The sequence below is a fragment of the Geotrypetes seraphini genome, chromosome 2, assembly GCF_902459505.1.
Source record: "Geotrypetes seraphini chromosome 2, aGeoSer1.1, whole genome shotgun sequence".
In the NCBI taxonomy this organism is placed as follows: Eukaryota; Metazoa; Chordata; class Amphibia; order Gymnophiona; family Dermophiidae; genus Geotrypetes; species Geotrypetes seraphini.
In genome coordinates, this window is record NC_047085.1 from 526,977,943 (window position 1) to 526,995,395 (window position 17,453).

A 17,453-nucleotide genomic window follows, 5' to 3' on the forward strand; every position below is an offset into this window, starting at 1 on the left:
CTTGTTGTATCCTCTTCCAGGTCATTTATAAAAATATTGAACAAGATGGGCCCAAGAACCGAGCCCTGGGACACGCCGCTAGTTACCTTTGCCCAGTCCGAGAATTTCCCATTTACGCTTACCCTCTGCATTCTGTTTTCTAGCCACTTGCCGATCCATCTGAGTACGTCTCCTTGTATACCATGACTTAGTAGTTTCCTCATAAGCCTTGCATGCGGGACCTTGTCGAAAGCTTTCTGGAAGTCCAAGTAAATTATGTCCACCGGGTCTCCGCTATCAATTTGTTTGTTCATCTTCTCAAAAAACTGAAGTAAATTTGTCAAACATGACTTCCCCTTCCTGAAGCCGTGTTGACTAGCTCCCATTAGGTCTTGATTTTCCAGGTGCTGCACAATGCTATCTTTAATTAGTGATTCAACCATCTTCCCAGGAACCGACGTAAGACTCACAGGTCTGTAGTTACCCGGTTCTCCTCTTGATCCTTTTTTGAAGAGTGGGATGACATTCGCTATCTTCCAGTCATCTGGTATTTGCCCGGTTCTAATTGACATGTTAGCTAAGGTTTGTAATAGTTCTCCAATTTCAACCTTAAGCTCCTTTATTACTCTTGGGTGGATTCCATCCTGTCCAGGGATTTGTCACATTTTAGTTTGTCAATCTGATAGTATATCTTGTCCAAATCTAGATTTTCCTCTATGTCTCCGTTGAATACCCTACCTGTTTCTGGCATTGTTGTAGTGTCCTCATTGGTGAAGACAGAGGCAAAGAATGAATTTAACCTGTCAGCAATCTGTTTGTCCTCCTTAATGCACCCTTTTCTTCCTTGGTCGTCGAGAGGGCCCACTGCCTCTCTTGCTGGTTTCTTCCCTTTTATATATCTATAAAAGGGCTTGAAGTTTTTGGCTTCTTGCGCTATCTTTTCCTCATAGGTCTTTTTGGCGTCTCTTACCGCTTTATGACACTTTTTCTGGTCGATTCTTTGACATTTCCAGGCCTCCGTTGTTTTTTCCCGTTTCCATTTTTTAAACGAGTTCCTCTTTTCCCTCACTGCATCCCTCACCTCTTTAGATATCCAAAGGAAGGCGAAACAAAAACAAGGGAGAACCAGCTTGGCTATCTGCGGTATGTAAAGATTCTGTGCTTCTGTGATGGTGTTTTTCAGTAGGGACCATGCTTGATCAACCGTTTGGATTCTGGCTTTCCCCCTTTTGAGCTGTTTACTAACCATAGTTCTTATGCTGTCATAATTCCCTTTTTTGAAGTTAAAGGTTGTGGCTTGAGTCTTGATTGGTTTCTCCTTTCCGATGCCAATGGTAAAATTGATCACATTGTGATCACTTGTCCCTAGCGGGGCCGTAACTTCTACATCCGCTGTCCTTGCAGTTATGCCATTTATGACCAAGTCCTCTTGTCGGTTCTTCCACCATTTGTTCAAGGAAGCAGTCTCCCATCATCTCCAGGAACTTTATCTCTTTGCCGCAGATCGACGTTCCCAGGTTCCAGTTTATCCCTGGAAAGTTGAAGTCCCCCATGATCGTTACGTTTCCTGATTTACATCCACGGTTAATTTCCTCCATCATTTCTTTGTCTGTTTCCTCTATCTGTCCCGGTGGTCGATAATGAGGCCAATTTTTATGTCTGCCTTTTTTTGTCTAGGAATCTTTATCCAGAGGGACTCTAGTTTATCTTTTCTTTCCTTCTCCCCTTCTCTAATAGACTCTATTTCTTCCTGGACATACAGGGCAATACCTCCCGCTTTTTGCCCTATTCTATCTCTTCTGTATAGTTTATATCCTTGCAGTGCTGTGGCCCATTCATTTTCTTCATTCCACCATTTTTCTGTTATTCCTATGATATCCAGTTTTTTTCTTCTTGCTAGTGCTTCCAGTTCTCCCATTTTATTTCTGGCATTCGTGTACATACATTTGAGTTCCTATCTGTCCTACTGTACCAAATGTACACCACACCAATAGCCCTTATGCCTGCTGGTATCACCTGTATGTGGGTACAGTAGGATTTGGGTGAGTTTGGTGGACTCACACTTTCCACCACAAATGTACTAGGTAGGGTGGTATATGGGCCTGGGTCCCTTTCTCTGCAGTCCACTGCACTGACTACCAGGCTACTCCAGATACCTGCTTACTGCTCTAATAGGACTGGCCAGAACATCTGAAGCTGTACAAAAGACTTTATTTTTTCAACAAGATAATCCACAATTTAAAGCAATAAAGAGGACCCAACACGGTCTGTGTTTCGACCAAATGTCTTCCTCAGGGGTCCTATGATAAAGGGGATGGAGTTCTTCTTATATAAGCAAAGACTAAAGAGGTTAGGGCTCTTCAGCTTGGAAAAGAGATGGCTGAGGGGAGATATGATTGAAGTCTACAAAATCCTGAGTGGAGTAGAACGGGTACAAGTGGATCGATTTTTCACACTGTCAAAAATACAAAGACTAGGGAACACTTGACGAAGTTACAGGAAAATACTTTTAAAGCCAAATGGAGGAAATTTTTTTCACTCAGAGAATAGTTAAGCTCTGGAACGTGTTACCAGAGGATGTGGTAAGAGCAGATAGCGTAGCTGGCTTTAAGAAAGGTTTGGACAAGTTCCTGGAGGAAAAGTCCATAGTCTGTTATTGAGAGACACGGGGGAAGCCGCTGCTTGTCCTGGATTGGTACAAATATGTAGCCAAAGCAATTGAGTATGATGTCAATATGTCACGTAAATAAAACAAAGAACAGCAATTGATATATATATTTTTTTAATTTTATATTTAAAGTCTTCAGAGTGCGCCAACCACAAGCCAAAGAATTCTTAGGCTTGTTCACTCAATTGTCATGTTTATCGTCATCAGACATAGGGCTCCTTTTACTAAGTTGTGCTAGGGTTTTTAGCTGCATTGCCATGCGCGCTAGACGCTAATGCCAGCATTGAGCTGGCATTAGTTCTTGGCGTGAAACGCGGGGTTAGCGCGCACAGCAATGCAGCTAAAAACACTAGCGCACCTTAGTTTTTCTTTTACCTTTTAAAGTGCTCCATGCAATTCATATATGTGTTAAACCACTTCCAAACTTATAAATAATTCATATAGCTTTAAAAAAAACTTTGTACTTAGCTTTGGCAGTAGTTTCAGCATAGATCTTTGACTGTCGGGTAGGACATGTTTCGCCCAAAGGCTTTTTCAAGAACGAGTCCCCTACAAATACAAAGCAAGGTGGTGAAAGGCTTGTTATAATTTAAAAAGTCCATAATCCAATTTCTCAAATAAATTATCCCTTTTGTTTTGTATCCTGATGAGTATCTTAAATCAACAAATCATCAAATACGTCACTGATGACGACAGTGGAAACAGGAGAAGTGTATACTAAAGTCATCCACTTGATTTCCAAGTTCAATCCACCAGGTGTTACAGTATTTAGAGTAAATATCCAACGTTGTTCACTAAAATTAAGTCTCCTTTCACAGTATCCTGGATTGGCCACCGTGAGAACGGGCTAATAGGCTTGATGAACCATTGATCTGACCCAGTAAGGCTATTCTTCTGTACTTGATAGGCTACTTTCAAGATCACCTGGGATTCTACATGAATTGGTGTGCTGCTGTGAATATTTGAAATGACATCTGGGAAAGTGTTCTGCCAAGAGAGGAAAGTGTGAGTATTGAGCTGTGTATCAGTGGGCCACCTGGGCCTGTCCATCTCTTCCCCATCACAGGAGGAAGAGCAGGTCCAGTCTGTCTTTGCTGAGCTAGTGGGGATTTCTCAACATGCTCAGCTTCATGTTTCTGGACCAACACCCCAGTCCTGAATTACACTTTCCTGGCTCCACTTTTCTGGGTGAGCGACAGCGGTGGGTGGTGTAAGGTAAGGAGCCCGACCAAGAGACCACGAACGATTTTTCTACCTGGAATAATAGAAGATTAAGGCACCTAAATCAACGGCATGTACAAAAATGGACGCTAGCCACAGGTCAATCATGCCTAGACGCCATTAACAGAATCACAGCTAACGATGCCTAAGAAAAAGTAGAGATGCCACAGTGTCAGTATTTTACTGGCATCTTAAGTTCTGTAGTGAATCACGCCTAACTGCACCTAAGTCCCACTCTGCCCCTGACGTCCACTTAGGCATAAGGCAGCATTAGACATCCAGCTGTGGGAGAAGTAATGATGCCTCCACTGTAGACACGTCCCGGCAGCTACTTTTTTTTAAATGAGGTTTTAAACAATGGTCAATTACTGTGCCGATTAAAGCCACTTAAGTAAGGCAGCGGTACAGTGCCTATCACCACGGTGAGATTTATAGAATTTGGTCCTGTGTATCTAAGTGCTTAGAAAATGAGCCCCTGACCAGATAAGAGAACATGCTCTGGAGGGAGCAGCAGCCCGTGTGGCTCAGCCAGCGGATTGGAGCTCTGATGGTAATTATAACTCCTCTGCTAAGCTCTGTGACTTTATTTAGCTGAGGACATGAGCGTTACTCCTTCCACTGCTCTGAGGTTCAGGGTCTATGTAGGGGGGTTACTACTCTGTATGATGGGGGGGGGGGTGCAGATTTATTCCCTCAGGCTCTGCTCATGGTGTCCCACCTCTCTCTCCTCCTCTAGCGCACCAGACCTGAGCTTGATTTTGGACCAGCCTCACTGCTGACATTCAGAAGAGTCTTTCTCCAGCAGTGAAGACACCACCCCTGTACCTTCTGCTCCCACCCATCCCCAGGGCTTCCCAGTGACATTACAGGAGCTCTGGTTACTTTCTTATTCAATCAATAAAACCTTTGCAGTGGTTGTCGTTTGGTTCTTTAAACACAATGAGGTTAATATTTGTAGGGTTTCTCTCAGTTTGACAAGGATGAGGGATAATATAGTGATGTCTATGACCAAAATGCACCCCAGTTCTCCCTAGCTTCTCTCTCATGGCACACAGAGTGTAAAAGGGTTATTTGTTAATAATAAGAAGACAATAAGCGATTAGTCCATAATACCAAAGTGAGGTAGCTACAAACAGAATCCATTGATTTGAATGGACTGGTGACTCTTGGTCTCCTCTGAATTCTATTCTTGACTTCAAACTCAAGCCTCTTTCACCCTTCTTCATACACTGGAGAGCTGTAAAAATTCTCACTCTCTTTTCAGGTTTTTTGAAGACATTGTAATTTAAAGAAATATTTAATATGGAGATGAACAATATACTAAGGTTACTGGAAAATGTAGCCAACACAGAGATTGGATGGTTGGATTTTACCCATAATAGGTTTTTACGAGAGATCTTGTAATGAACGAAAGTGAGGTCTTTCCTATATCATTCTTGCAGTTCTTATTGGGTTTATCTATTAATCTAGAATTGGTACTAAATATTGGTAAGTGGAATTTTAAATATTTTAATAAACATAAATGTAATGTGGTTACAATAGGAATAACAGTTCTAAAAAAAGGGGGAGGGGTGACTTGATGAGATGCATTTCATTGAGCACAGTGAGGGGGGAAGGGAGGCCAGTCATCCCCCTCACTGCACTGTGATCACCACTGCTAAAACAAATTTCTTCGGCGGAAAGTCCTACCCTTTCTTCACCGGAGCCATCTTCTTTCTGCTGAGCAGGTGGGCCTCTCCCGCTGGCAGACCCTTCCAAAGGGCCCTTTGTGCGGCCCTTCATGCAGACCAAGCAGGACCAGGTCCAAAACCATGCACAAACCTTCCTACAGAAACCCTGGAAAATCAAATACACCAAGCTCTCTAGCAGCTATCACACTCATACTTCCCATAATGGCATTTCACATCCCTGTTATCATAGGCCAGGGCTGATATGGAGACCTGCCAAAATTCTCTCTCACGAAAACAACAGTCAGGAACTCCAACCTCATCAAAATTCAGAACAACACAGACATACCCAAAACCAACTCCATCGCGTCAGCTCTAGTAAACGCCAGATCTGTAAATGGCAAAGACCTCATCCAAATAGATGCCATAACGACAACAGATGGGGGCCTCCTATTAGTGACAGAAACAAGGCTAAAAGACAATGACGGGGCCACCCTGGAGGGGGAGGGGTGGCAGCTATCACAAAATCCAAATAAAACCCACGCCAGAGACGAAAAGATCTGGTCGGCCTCATTTTTTCAATAAGCCACGACAGAAAACCATATCCATCCTAATCTACAGAGCCCCCTCCTCACCAATGTTGGTCCTTGGCGAACTACTAGCCATTATAAGCAACCTGTCAGTAAACCACAAACAAATCATCATCCTGGGAGACTTTAACTTCACAGACTACCTAGAAACCACCGGCGCACCATGAGATTTCACCCAGTTGCTGTCCAATATCGGATGCATCCAACAAGTCTACTCCCCCACAAATTCCTCCTGAAACATTCTAGACTTGATCTTCATCTGAAAAAGCCCACAAATTGAAAACAAGTCAATCCCGCCGACCAACTTTCAGGTCCCCTGGACTGACCAATACATAATCACGTTCAACCTACATATCAAGACCAAAGGGACTGTAGAAAAGTCAACATCACAAAAAACAACCACACTCGACCCAAAGTCGGTGAACCTTCACACTTTATCCCTTGGCATCTCCAATCTAGACCTAAGCACGGGCTCCACAACAAACTAATGAGGAGAAGGCACAGGTGTGGACATAAAATCATTGGCATAAAATCACTCTATGAAAAAATTAGCAAAAGTCAAAGAAGCCAAAACAAACACAAGATCCTTCTCATCACCCTGGTTCACAGAAAATCTGAGAGAACATAAAAGGAAAGTCAGGCAAGTTGAATAAACCTGGTACAAAACATGTAGCACTGAGAACAAATCCACCTAGAAAGCCTCTTCATAGAATACAAACTAGCGACACTCGAAACAAAAAAGGCACATTTTGCTAACCTGATATCCAAGATCCCGAGCAGATCAAAGGCTATCTTCTCACTGTCCAAAAATCTGTTCTCCTTCTCCAAAAGCACACACCATGCCCAACCAACAAACTTAGTGAATCCCTTTTGACCTTCTTCCACGAGAAGATCTCAAAGATTCGAGAAACCCTAGACATAGAGGTCAAAGCTGTGCTAAATATCCTCAAAACTATACAACACGACAACCTATGCTAGACAGAAACCCTAAACAGCTTCAAAGCAGTTTCCACTGAGGACCTAAAATACATATTAAACTCCCAATACAACCTCGCTCCTAGACCCGTGCCCATCCACTACACTTCTAGCCACAACTCCATCTGACCTCTAATAAATGAGTCCCTAAACTCAGGCATAAGACCGCAGAGCTGGAAATCCCCACCAAGGACCTGGACAATCCAAGCAGCTACAGACCAGTCTCAAATCTCCAAAATACAAGAAAAGATAGTGCTCCCACAACTATGAGACTTCATGGAAACAAATGCCACCCTCTCCAACTTCCAATCAGGATTCAGAAAACACCACCGTAGACAATTGCTGGTAAATACTGGATGAGGGACAAGACACATTATTGGTACTATTAGACCTAGGTGCCACCTTTGATACTATCGATCACTCGCTTCTCCTATCCAGACTCCATGATGTCGCTCTGGCATGGTTTTCCTCCATCCTAAATGAAAGATCTCAGAAAGTACTATTAGGACCCTCCTTATCAGACCCAAAACCACTTCATTACGGAGTGTCCCAGGGTGCATTGCTATCCCCACTCCTTTTCAATCTTTATGTCAGACCAGTACTCCTCCCTCCTTTGACCTCGACTCACCCCCAGACTCTTTATCTCTGTATGTAACACTGCCATTTGTAACACCGCTGTATGTAACTTATAGCGAATGTAACTACTCCGAATATATAACCTAGTTATAAAAAATAACTTCACCGTAAAGTTAACGTCTAAAACGTAAATGTAACATGACTGAAAATGTATAGTCTATTATGTAAATGTAACATTAACGAAATTGTAACTTCGCTGTAAATGTACAGTCTCTTCATCTGTTAACTGCATAGAACTTCCATGGTAATGCGGTATACAAGAATAAAGTTATTATTATTATTATTATTCGACATTAGAGAAAAATACCAAATCATAATCCATTCATTCATGGATGACATACAGCTCTACCTCCCCCTAGGTCAACACCGAGAAGCTGAAATCAAAAAACTTTACTACTGCCTAACCGAAATAAAAAAAATGGATGACTGTAAACAAACTACAGCTAAATGCATCAAAAACTGAACTTCACTGGATACACAACGACACCTGCACATACCCACGCCCATCCCTTTCCTGGGGAAATGGCACCCTTACAGCTAAAAAGTGATACTTGACTCAACTCTGTCACTCTCAGATCATGAATCCAAACTAGTGTCTTCATCTTTTTATTACCTCCATCAGCTACCGTGCATCTGAGTCTCAGAAACCGATTTTGTTTAACTACTTTAAGCATTTGTATTATCCCGCTTAGATTATTGCAACACACTACAATTGGGCCTACCCGCAAAAACCCTCTCCCATCGCCAAGGTGTGCAAAATGCTGCAATCCGACTCCTTAAAAACCTGTCTTCTGCGACAATGTCACCCCTGCACTAACATCCATGCACTGGCTGTCTATCCAAAAACGCTGCACCTTCAAAGGCTTGGTTCTAGCCTTCAAGATGTTTCACAAGATGATACCAAACTACATGCCATCAATGCTACAAATCTACATCCCATACCGACCACTGAGATCCACAGGAACATGGCTAAAAGACCCAGAAGACCCTGAACTCCCCCACCTCTGCCCACAAGGATATAACATATTACAATTCCCTAGGAAACATAAATGGGGCAGAGGTCTAGCAATAATATACAAAAACTCATACACCATCACTGAGTCAGATTCGGCAAATCACCCAGATCTGGAATACATTGAGTGTAAACTAGAGGACAAGCCCAACTCCACGCTCAATAATCCCTAGTTACCCCTTCAAACTGCACATCATCCATGCTAGCAAGCTGGAACAAAGCGATAACCAATACATTATTAATAATAATAATAATAATAATAAAAAAACTTTATTTTTCTATACCGCCATAGTCAGACGACTTCTAGGCGGTTCACATCGAAAGAAGGCTGGACATTCAGCGAATTACAAATGCATGAGGGGAATGTTACAGAAGAAAAAGGATTGTAAGGGGAGGAAATGTAAGAGGGGTTGTAAGGGGAGGGAAGTGAGAGGGGTTGCCTGAGAGATTGCTTCGGGTTTGTAGGGGGAAAAGCATAGTGAGCGAAGGTCGGTCTGTTTAGGTGATGAATTTGTCAAACAGAGTAGTTTTGATTGATTTTCGGAATGCGTTGTAGGTCTGTCTGGTTTTATTTATGTAGTTTCCCAGCCAGGATTGTTGTTTGTTAGCTTGGAACATGAAGGTTTAGACACTCTCACCCCCCTCCAGCCGAAGAGAGACTGTAGGAGCTGTGCCTAGTCCTGAGCACATGGTAGAACAGTTCTGAGCACATGGCAGAACAGTGAGCGTAGCAGAGAGTGTGCTAGCAGGAAGAAGCGGAGAGAGGGCGATGCTAGCAGGGGAAGAGACGAGAGCTAACTCCGCCCACCCCCGACGTCACCAGCCAAACTCCCCCCATAAAAGGGGCGAGCCAAAGGCGCGCAGCCATTTGTCGCCTTAGCAAGAGCGCCTTTGCGAAGGGCCTCAAGAAGGGCATCAAGGAAGGGCTATCAACTTTAGCCGGTCCCTTAACTTCTACAACTAGATAATTAACCAATTGACTTCAGTCTTTCTTCAACTTTCTTCCAAGTCTTTCAACTTTCTACCTAACCAACAAGCAACTAAACCTTTCATACTTAACAGGCGGACCACACCAATCACTCTATCACCAAACCATTTTAACAGGCAGACCACACTATCCTCTAACATTTAATCAGACTGACCTCACTAGCACACTAACAAGCAGTCAACCTTAACTGACAATTAACTAACTACTCTATCTCCCAGACCAAGAACTAACTAGCTACCTCTATCCCTCCAACCTCAACACTTTCTGACAACACCTAACAGCCCCCATCCTAACAAATATTAAAAAAAACCAACAAAAAACAACTTTTGTAAATGACAGGTAGAACTAGAAGCAGCAAGACTTCTATCAAGACAGGCAGTCCAGTCACCGAAAGTACCCAGGGGATGGCTACGGTCTTCGTACAGATGGAAGGGAAGCCAGGATGGAGGGCAGAGGTCTCTGTACAGACCGAGGCCATCCCCTCAAAGATGTCTACAGTCTCCACAAAGATGGAAGGAATGGATCAGCCAGATGAAAGCCTTTTGCTAGAGCTGAGGAACCTGAGAGAGGAGGTTCAGCGCTTAAGATGTATCCGAAACGACGAGACCTTCATCGACGGAGTCATCCAGGAGCTGTCTCAGATCACCGAACAGGAACCTGACAAGACCATCCTAGAGACACCCAAAGCATCCAAACCTGTAAACTTGAGACCAACCGTCGGAATACAGGAAGTGGCTGGGGACGCTGATTCCTGGCAGCTGGTGACTTCCTCCACAGGAAAACACAGAAGACCTTATTCTGTCTCTTTCTCTCACATACAGGGCGGCTCTACATCGACACCAGTTCACCCTGAGGAACAGATACCAGCTGCTACAGGAAGGTCCTGACAACGAGGAACAGGAAGTTGTTCAGCAGACGGTTCCAGTTCCGGAGTCAACAGATCGGCCCACCCCTAAGAAGCGCAGAGTGGTGATCATCGGGGATTCGCTGCTGAGGGGCACCGAGGGTCCAATTTGTAGATCAGACCTGCAATCAAGAGAGGTCTACTGTTTGCCAGGGGCCAGGATCCGGGATGTAACCGCTTGCCTGGACAGACTCATCAAGCCCCGTGACCACTTTCCCATGATTCTCATCCACGTCGGAACCAACGACACTGTCAGGAGCACCCCGGAGAGCATACCTGAAGACTTCAGAGCCCTGGGTGAGAAGCTGAGGAGGATGGATGCGCAGGTGGTCTTCTCCTCGATCCTCCCAGTAAGGGGCAAGTGCAGTGCCAGGGAGGATCGCATCCAGAGGGCAAACGACTGGCTGCAGGGATGGTGCAAGGAGATGAACTTTGGGTTCTTGCTCCATGGAGAGGCATTGCAAGGACTACAGGGACCAGACGGGTTACACCTGACCAGAAGAGGGAAGAACATCCTTGGACACCGTTTAGCCCGCCTACTACACAGGGCTTTAAACTAGGTAAGTTTGGGGAGGGTATGGACACAAACAACCTACCTGGCGAGCTAAGCTGCCAATACTTTTTTGAGACTAAAGTAAGTAAACATCGATCTGGATCAGGGGAGAGTATACACACTTTCGAGTCTGGGGTTGGCTCACATTATAATTCTGGGTCACATTGCAATTCTGGGTCTAAGGGGAGTACACATTGTAATTCTGGGTCTAAGGGGAGTACACATTGTAATTCTGGGTCTAGAGGGAGTACACATTGTAATTCTGGGTGTAGAGGGAGTACACATTGTAATTCTGGGTCCAGCGAGAGAACACACATTGCAAATTGTACTAAAGGAGTTCAAGTAGCCCAAGCAGGAATACCCCCACAGGGTACACCAGTGGCGTACCTAGGGTATGTGGCACCCGGGGCCCATCATTTTTTGACACCCCCCCATGTAAAAAAATATTTTTTTGTAATAACCATGAAAAATAAATGGTCATAATAGAAACAGGCACTGAAAATTTTCTTTTATTGAACCTCATATATGTAACCATTCTAAAAAACACTGATAAGTTCCCAGAAAAAAAATACATTAAAATAAGAAGTGAAAACAAAGGCCCCTACAGATGAGAACATAACATAAGAATAGCCTAACTGGGTCAGGCCAATGGTCCATCATGCCCAGTAGCCCATTCTCATGGTAACCAATCCAAGTCATTAGTACCTGGTCAAAACCCAAAGAGTAGCAACATTCCATGCCACCGATCCAGAGCAAGCAGACACTTCCCCCATGTCTTAATAACAGACTATGGACTTTTCCTCCAGGAATTTGTCCAAACCTTTCTTAAAATCAGCAATGCTATCTGCTTTTACCATAACTTCTGGCCACTTCATTTTTAAGCTTAGTTCTTTCCTTCCGTGGATCATTACTGCAGTTTCTTCTGTCTCTGCTCCTTACAGGATCTTCCCAATTTTGTCCACGATGTCCTTGGTTCTCACTCCTGGGAGGCAGGTCACCAATCGTTCTTCTCTTCCTCCTGCTATGTGGCTGTCCACATGCCTCAGGATCGAGTCTCCCACTAGGATTGCTGACTTTCCCTTCTTCAATTTTCGCTTTGGTCTCAGGTCAATGTCCTCGGTGTGCTTCGCTCTCTCTTCTTTTGGGCATCGACTAGCCAATTTCTCCCCCTCGTGCGGTATTCCTCTGTGGGTGTCTTCTTTGAGGTCATCTGTTTCTTGCTCTCCCTTCCATGTTGGTGTTGGTGTAACTTCATCTTTCATCTGGAGTTCGTTCTCTTCCACCCTCCTCCTGTATGCTTCCTCAATGAATTCCTCAAGTTCCCTGACTTCCTTCTCGATGTGTCTCTCACTCAAAACAATCAATATCCTATTCAATCAACACGAAAGAGTTTGGGGGTTACTTTGGATCGGAATCTTACCACGCAGAGTCAGGTGGATAGAGTGGTCCGTAGGGGTTCCAATATGTTATGGAAACTTCGTAAACTCAGAAATTATTTTGATTTTTCAGCTTGTAGGATTCTGGTACAGTCCTTAGTTCTCAGTCACTTGGATTTTTTTTTTTTTTGTATTATCATGTTTATTAGGCATAGCAAACCATGTACAACAGATCAAACATTGGTACATAACCGGTAATGAGAATCACAATGAAAAGAAGCAGTTCAAATATACAGGAAAACATGGATAACAAGAATAGTGCCACATGGCTTAAACCAGCCCATTTTCTTCTGACGATAAAGTGCTTCCAGAACAGCGAATCCCCAAACGATTCACCTAATGGATCTTCATACCAACATCCGTACACACTTTCATACCCCATTCACACACAACCATTCAGAAGAAGGTCCTGTCATAGACCGTCACATTGCCACCAGGACCATCACAGCTGTCAACCGAAAAGTACAGTAGAAATGGAAATATGTAACATAAACGGGTGAGTAAACATCAACCATCATCAACCAGCATTATAGTATGCATAGAACAAGACTAAGGGCAGGTCAGGTCATTTCAGGGGTAAGGCACTAACAGGAGACGCTGCCATAGGGTGCAATAAGCAACCCACGAGGCCTGTATTCTGGGGGTATATGTGTCCAGTTCAAATCTGGCGTGCGTCTTCATTCTAGCCAGCCATAGAGGGAAGGTAGGAGCTTCCGTTGTGGACCATCGCTGCAATACTAGCGATTTGCCTAGAAGAATAGCGTGCAGAATAAATTTCTGCACCGAGATGTCCAGGCCCTGTTGTGTTAAATCTTGTACATCCCCTAGTAGAAGCGCTGCAGAGTTCCAGGTAAAAGAACAGCGGAGAACATGTTCAAGGCATCGGTGAATTAGGTCCCAGAACGTGAGAGCCGGACATTCGAAGAATGTATGAAGAAATGTACCCGGAGCGGATGCACAACGGACACAATTAGCATCAGTCCACAAATGCATGTGTGCTCCACGTATTCTAGTTATGTACCCTCTGTGTAGTAACTTGAATTGAATTTCCTGTAAAGAAACTGCTTTCACCAACAAATAAATATTCTTGAAAAACGTATGTAAATCTTGTACAGTGACAGTGCTTCCCAGTTCATGCGACCAGTCCCTGGCCAAAACCACCAGAGACAGCTCGGGTTGATGATCCCGACAGGCAGAATACCAGCGAGAAATAGAGTTCATGGAGGATGGAGTCTCTAGAAAAATGTCATCAAGGGACCCACTCTCCCATCGGCCATCATAGCGGGCAATCTGGGGGGTGATATAATGGTGGAGTTGTAAGTATGTATGAATGTGTCGCGAGGGTAGGCCCCAGGCTGTTTGTACCTGAAGAAAAGAGGGGAAACTCCCTCCCCCTAGATCTATAAGCGCCCCCACTGTAGTGTCCCGCACTCCCCGGGTGGATAGACCCCCCAATCGTGACATACCAGGAGGGAATTCAGGATTGCGGAGTATGGAAAGAAAAGGGGAGAAATCGGGTGTTCGGATCTGTTGTTTTCGCCACCATACCCAGGCCTTTCGAAACGAGTTCAAAAGTGGCAGTAAGGGTAAGGACGAGGGGGAAGAATGAGTATTAGAACGCCCACCCGAGCATCCATGGATAAAGGAGGAAAAAGAGAAGGGTAGGCAGCATGTGTCCAGAAGGTCCGTAGGGGAAGGAGACGAAGATGGATCCGGAGCTAGATGCGGGTGCATCCATCGAAGTAAGGCTGCCACATTATACGCGCGGATGTTGGGTAAGTTCAGGCCGCCATGTTGTTTTGCACGTAATAGTTTGGAAAGACCAATGCGGGGCGCCCTGTCTCGCCAGATAAATGATCGAATAGTGGCATTGTACGCACGTTCATCGGAGGACGACACCCAGGCAGGGATGGCTTGTATGGGGTATAAGATTTTGGGAAAAAGTATCATTTTGACCAGTGCTACTCTGCCCATTAGGGATAGAGGCAAAGCCTTCCATCTGTGACACAGGGTTTTGATTTTACCTATTGCATTGGTGATATTGGCTGTGTACAGTCTTTTGGGGTCACAATACAACATGATACCCAGGTATTTAAGTTTCCCAGGGGCCACTCCTACTCCTAAGTTCTCCGTCCAGCGAGGTGTACCTGTCGCCCCAAGAAGGAGTGCCTCTGTCTTGTCAAAATTTATCTTGAGGCCCGAGAATCGTCCAAACAGTTGTATAAGAGACATGAGACGTGGCATGTTGGAGTCCGCATGGTTAATGTAAAGGAGCATGTCGTCTGCGAATAGACTGATGCGGAACTCTCGCGTCCCCACGCGGAGGCCCTCAAGGTGCGGGTCTTGCCGTATGCGCTGTGCTAGGGGTTCTAAGGATAGTAGGAAGAGAAGAGGGGATAGTGGGCAACCCTGATGTGTACCTCGGCCTAGCGGAAAGGGTGCCGATAACTCCCCGTTCACCAGAAGCTGCGAGGAAGGACGAGTGTATAGAGCCGTGATCCACCCCACAAAGTCGCCAGCGATGCCAAATCTCCCCAGGACCCAAAAAAGATGTTCCCATGAGACCATGTCAAAGGCCTTTTCAACGTCCAAGCTGGCAATAAGGGCCCGTGCCTCAGAGGAGTGAAAGGTCTGCAAGACCGTCACGACCTTCAAGAGGTTGAGAGAGGCATGTCGGCCAGGGACAAACCCGACCTGGTCTTCGTGTATCAGGTACGGTAGGAAAACATTCAACCGTTTTGCAAGTATGCTTCCCAATATTTTAACATCCTGGTTGAGGAGTGATATCGGTCGATATGATCCCAATTGGTCCTGCGGGCGGCCCGGTTTGGGTAGGATAATAACATGCGCTCGGTTGTGTGTATCCCCGGGTGGGAGAGCGGATAAGAGTCCGGTATAGTAAGCTTGCAAGGCTGGGAGGACCGTAGGGGGCAACAACTTGTAAAACTCCGGCCCCATTCCATCAGGGCCTGGGGTTTTTGCAAGAGTGAGATTCCCAATAGCTATCTGGATCTCTTGCCCCGAAATAGGGGAATTCAGTGTGCGCTGTTGTTCCTCGGATAAAGATGGTAAGGAGAGGTGTGTGAAAAATTTCTCTCTTGCTTGGGGGTCGTCCGGCGATGCTGAGTAGAGATCCCTATAGAAACCGACAAATTTCTCCGCGATATCCCCGGGATCGGTGTGGAGTCGACCCGCCTTATCTTTAATACTGGTGATGACATGTCTAGCCTTTGGCGGTCTAACTAAGTTGGCTAGCATACGTCCCGTTTTGTTACCCCAAGCATGTAACTTATATTTATAGAAATATATGCTTCGTTGAGCTCGCATATCAAGGAGGTGATTGATCTTATCCTTCAATTGTTTTAAAGAAGACCTGATTGAAGGGGTAAGATTAGATATATGCACCCGACGCATCTCCTGAAGCTCGCGCGTGAGGGCAAGGAGCTCTCCCTCGCGGCGCTTTTTCAGAGCTGAGGAGTACGCCAATATGTGTCCGCGCATGACAGCCTTTGCGGCTTCCCAGTAAACGACCGGTCCCACGTCCAGCACAGAATTGGTACAAAGGAAGTCCTCCCATTTTTTTGTGAGGAATTCATGGAAAGTTTTGTCTGTGTATAATTGTGGTGACATGCGCCAGATTCGTTCTCCAGAGGACCGCAAGAACTGGAGGGCGATGTGCAGTAGAGAGTGGTCAGATAGGGTCGGAGCAAGCATGGCAGCCGATGCAAATTTGGGGAACCAGAGTTCGGATACAAGGAAATGATCAAGTCGAGAGTATGACAGATGAGGATGGGAATAGAAAGAGTAGTCGCGCTCCTCGGGGTGGAGAGTTCTCCAAACATTTAACAATCCTAATTCCCTCATAAGATAATTCACACCCTTATCGAAATGCGCTTTGGGGGCACGTTTCGCTGGTTGACAATCCAGCGCGGGGTTGGCGGTTATGTTGAAGTCTCCCCCTAGCACAATTAAGCTGGATATATGAGGAGTCAGAAGTGTGACCAAGTGTGAGAAGAAATCTGGAGAGTAGGTATTGGGAGCGTATACATTGCATAATACGGTCTGCTGACCCCATAGGTCACCCACCAGCATAACATATCTCCCCTCGGGATCCGCCACCTGATGTTGCACAGTGAACGGTATTCTTTTGTGTATGAGAATGGCCACTCCCCGTTGTCTAGAGCTATAGGAGGCGAAGCTAATCTGTCCCACCCAATCCCGTTTCAACTTACGATGTTCGTCATCCAAGAGATGTGTTTCCTGGAGAAATGCAATGTCCGTGTGTTCCCTTTTGAGATATGCGAGAAGCTTGGTTCGTTTTATGGGAGAGTGGATCCCGTCTACATTAAGCGAAGATATTTTCAAAGAAGACATAGCATTACATAGGCATTATAAACAAAGCATTTAAATACAGAGAAAGTCATGGAGCAGGGGACGTCCCAGCCATATCCCCCCTCCGCAGTGTATGACAGCCACATATATTTCATAGTATTAATGAACATCTGGTCCCGGTAGCAATAATCAACAATCCCATGCAGTACCCACTCAGACAATCTCATGCACACCCCCCATTTACTCCCCCCCCCACAAGCAGAACAGAACAGAACCCCCCTCCCCCCCGAACCATGTAACCTTCCTAAAGTGCCCACTGAAAGCGGGAGAAATCGAACAGTGAACAAAAAACAGCCCCGGGCCACGCCCCACATGCAGTACAAAATATGAACAAAATAGTGCCCTCTTGGTATAAACTTAAGCACAGTATAGCTTCATATCAGCGAAATGTAAAGAAAACAAAAAGGAAAATTGGCTTCAGAGGCATAACCA

The 17,453-nt window shown here is 45.1% G+C and overlaps 1 long non-coding RNA gene across 1 annotated transcript; it reads left to right on the forward strand.

The window, feature by feature from the left end:
• Positions 1-3,518: 3,518 nt before the first annotated feature.
• LOC117354272 lies at positions 3,519-4,782 on the forward strand. The gene is made up of 2 exons (XR_004538162.1): positions 3,519-3,652; positions 4,605-4,782. It is a non-coding gene; the product is annotated as an uncharacterized LOC117354272 (long non-coding RNA).
• Positions 4,783-17,453: the final 12,671 nt, after the last annotated feature.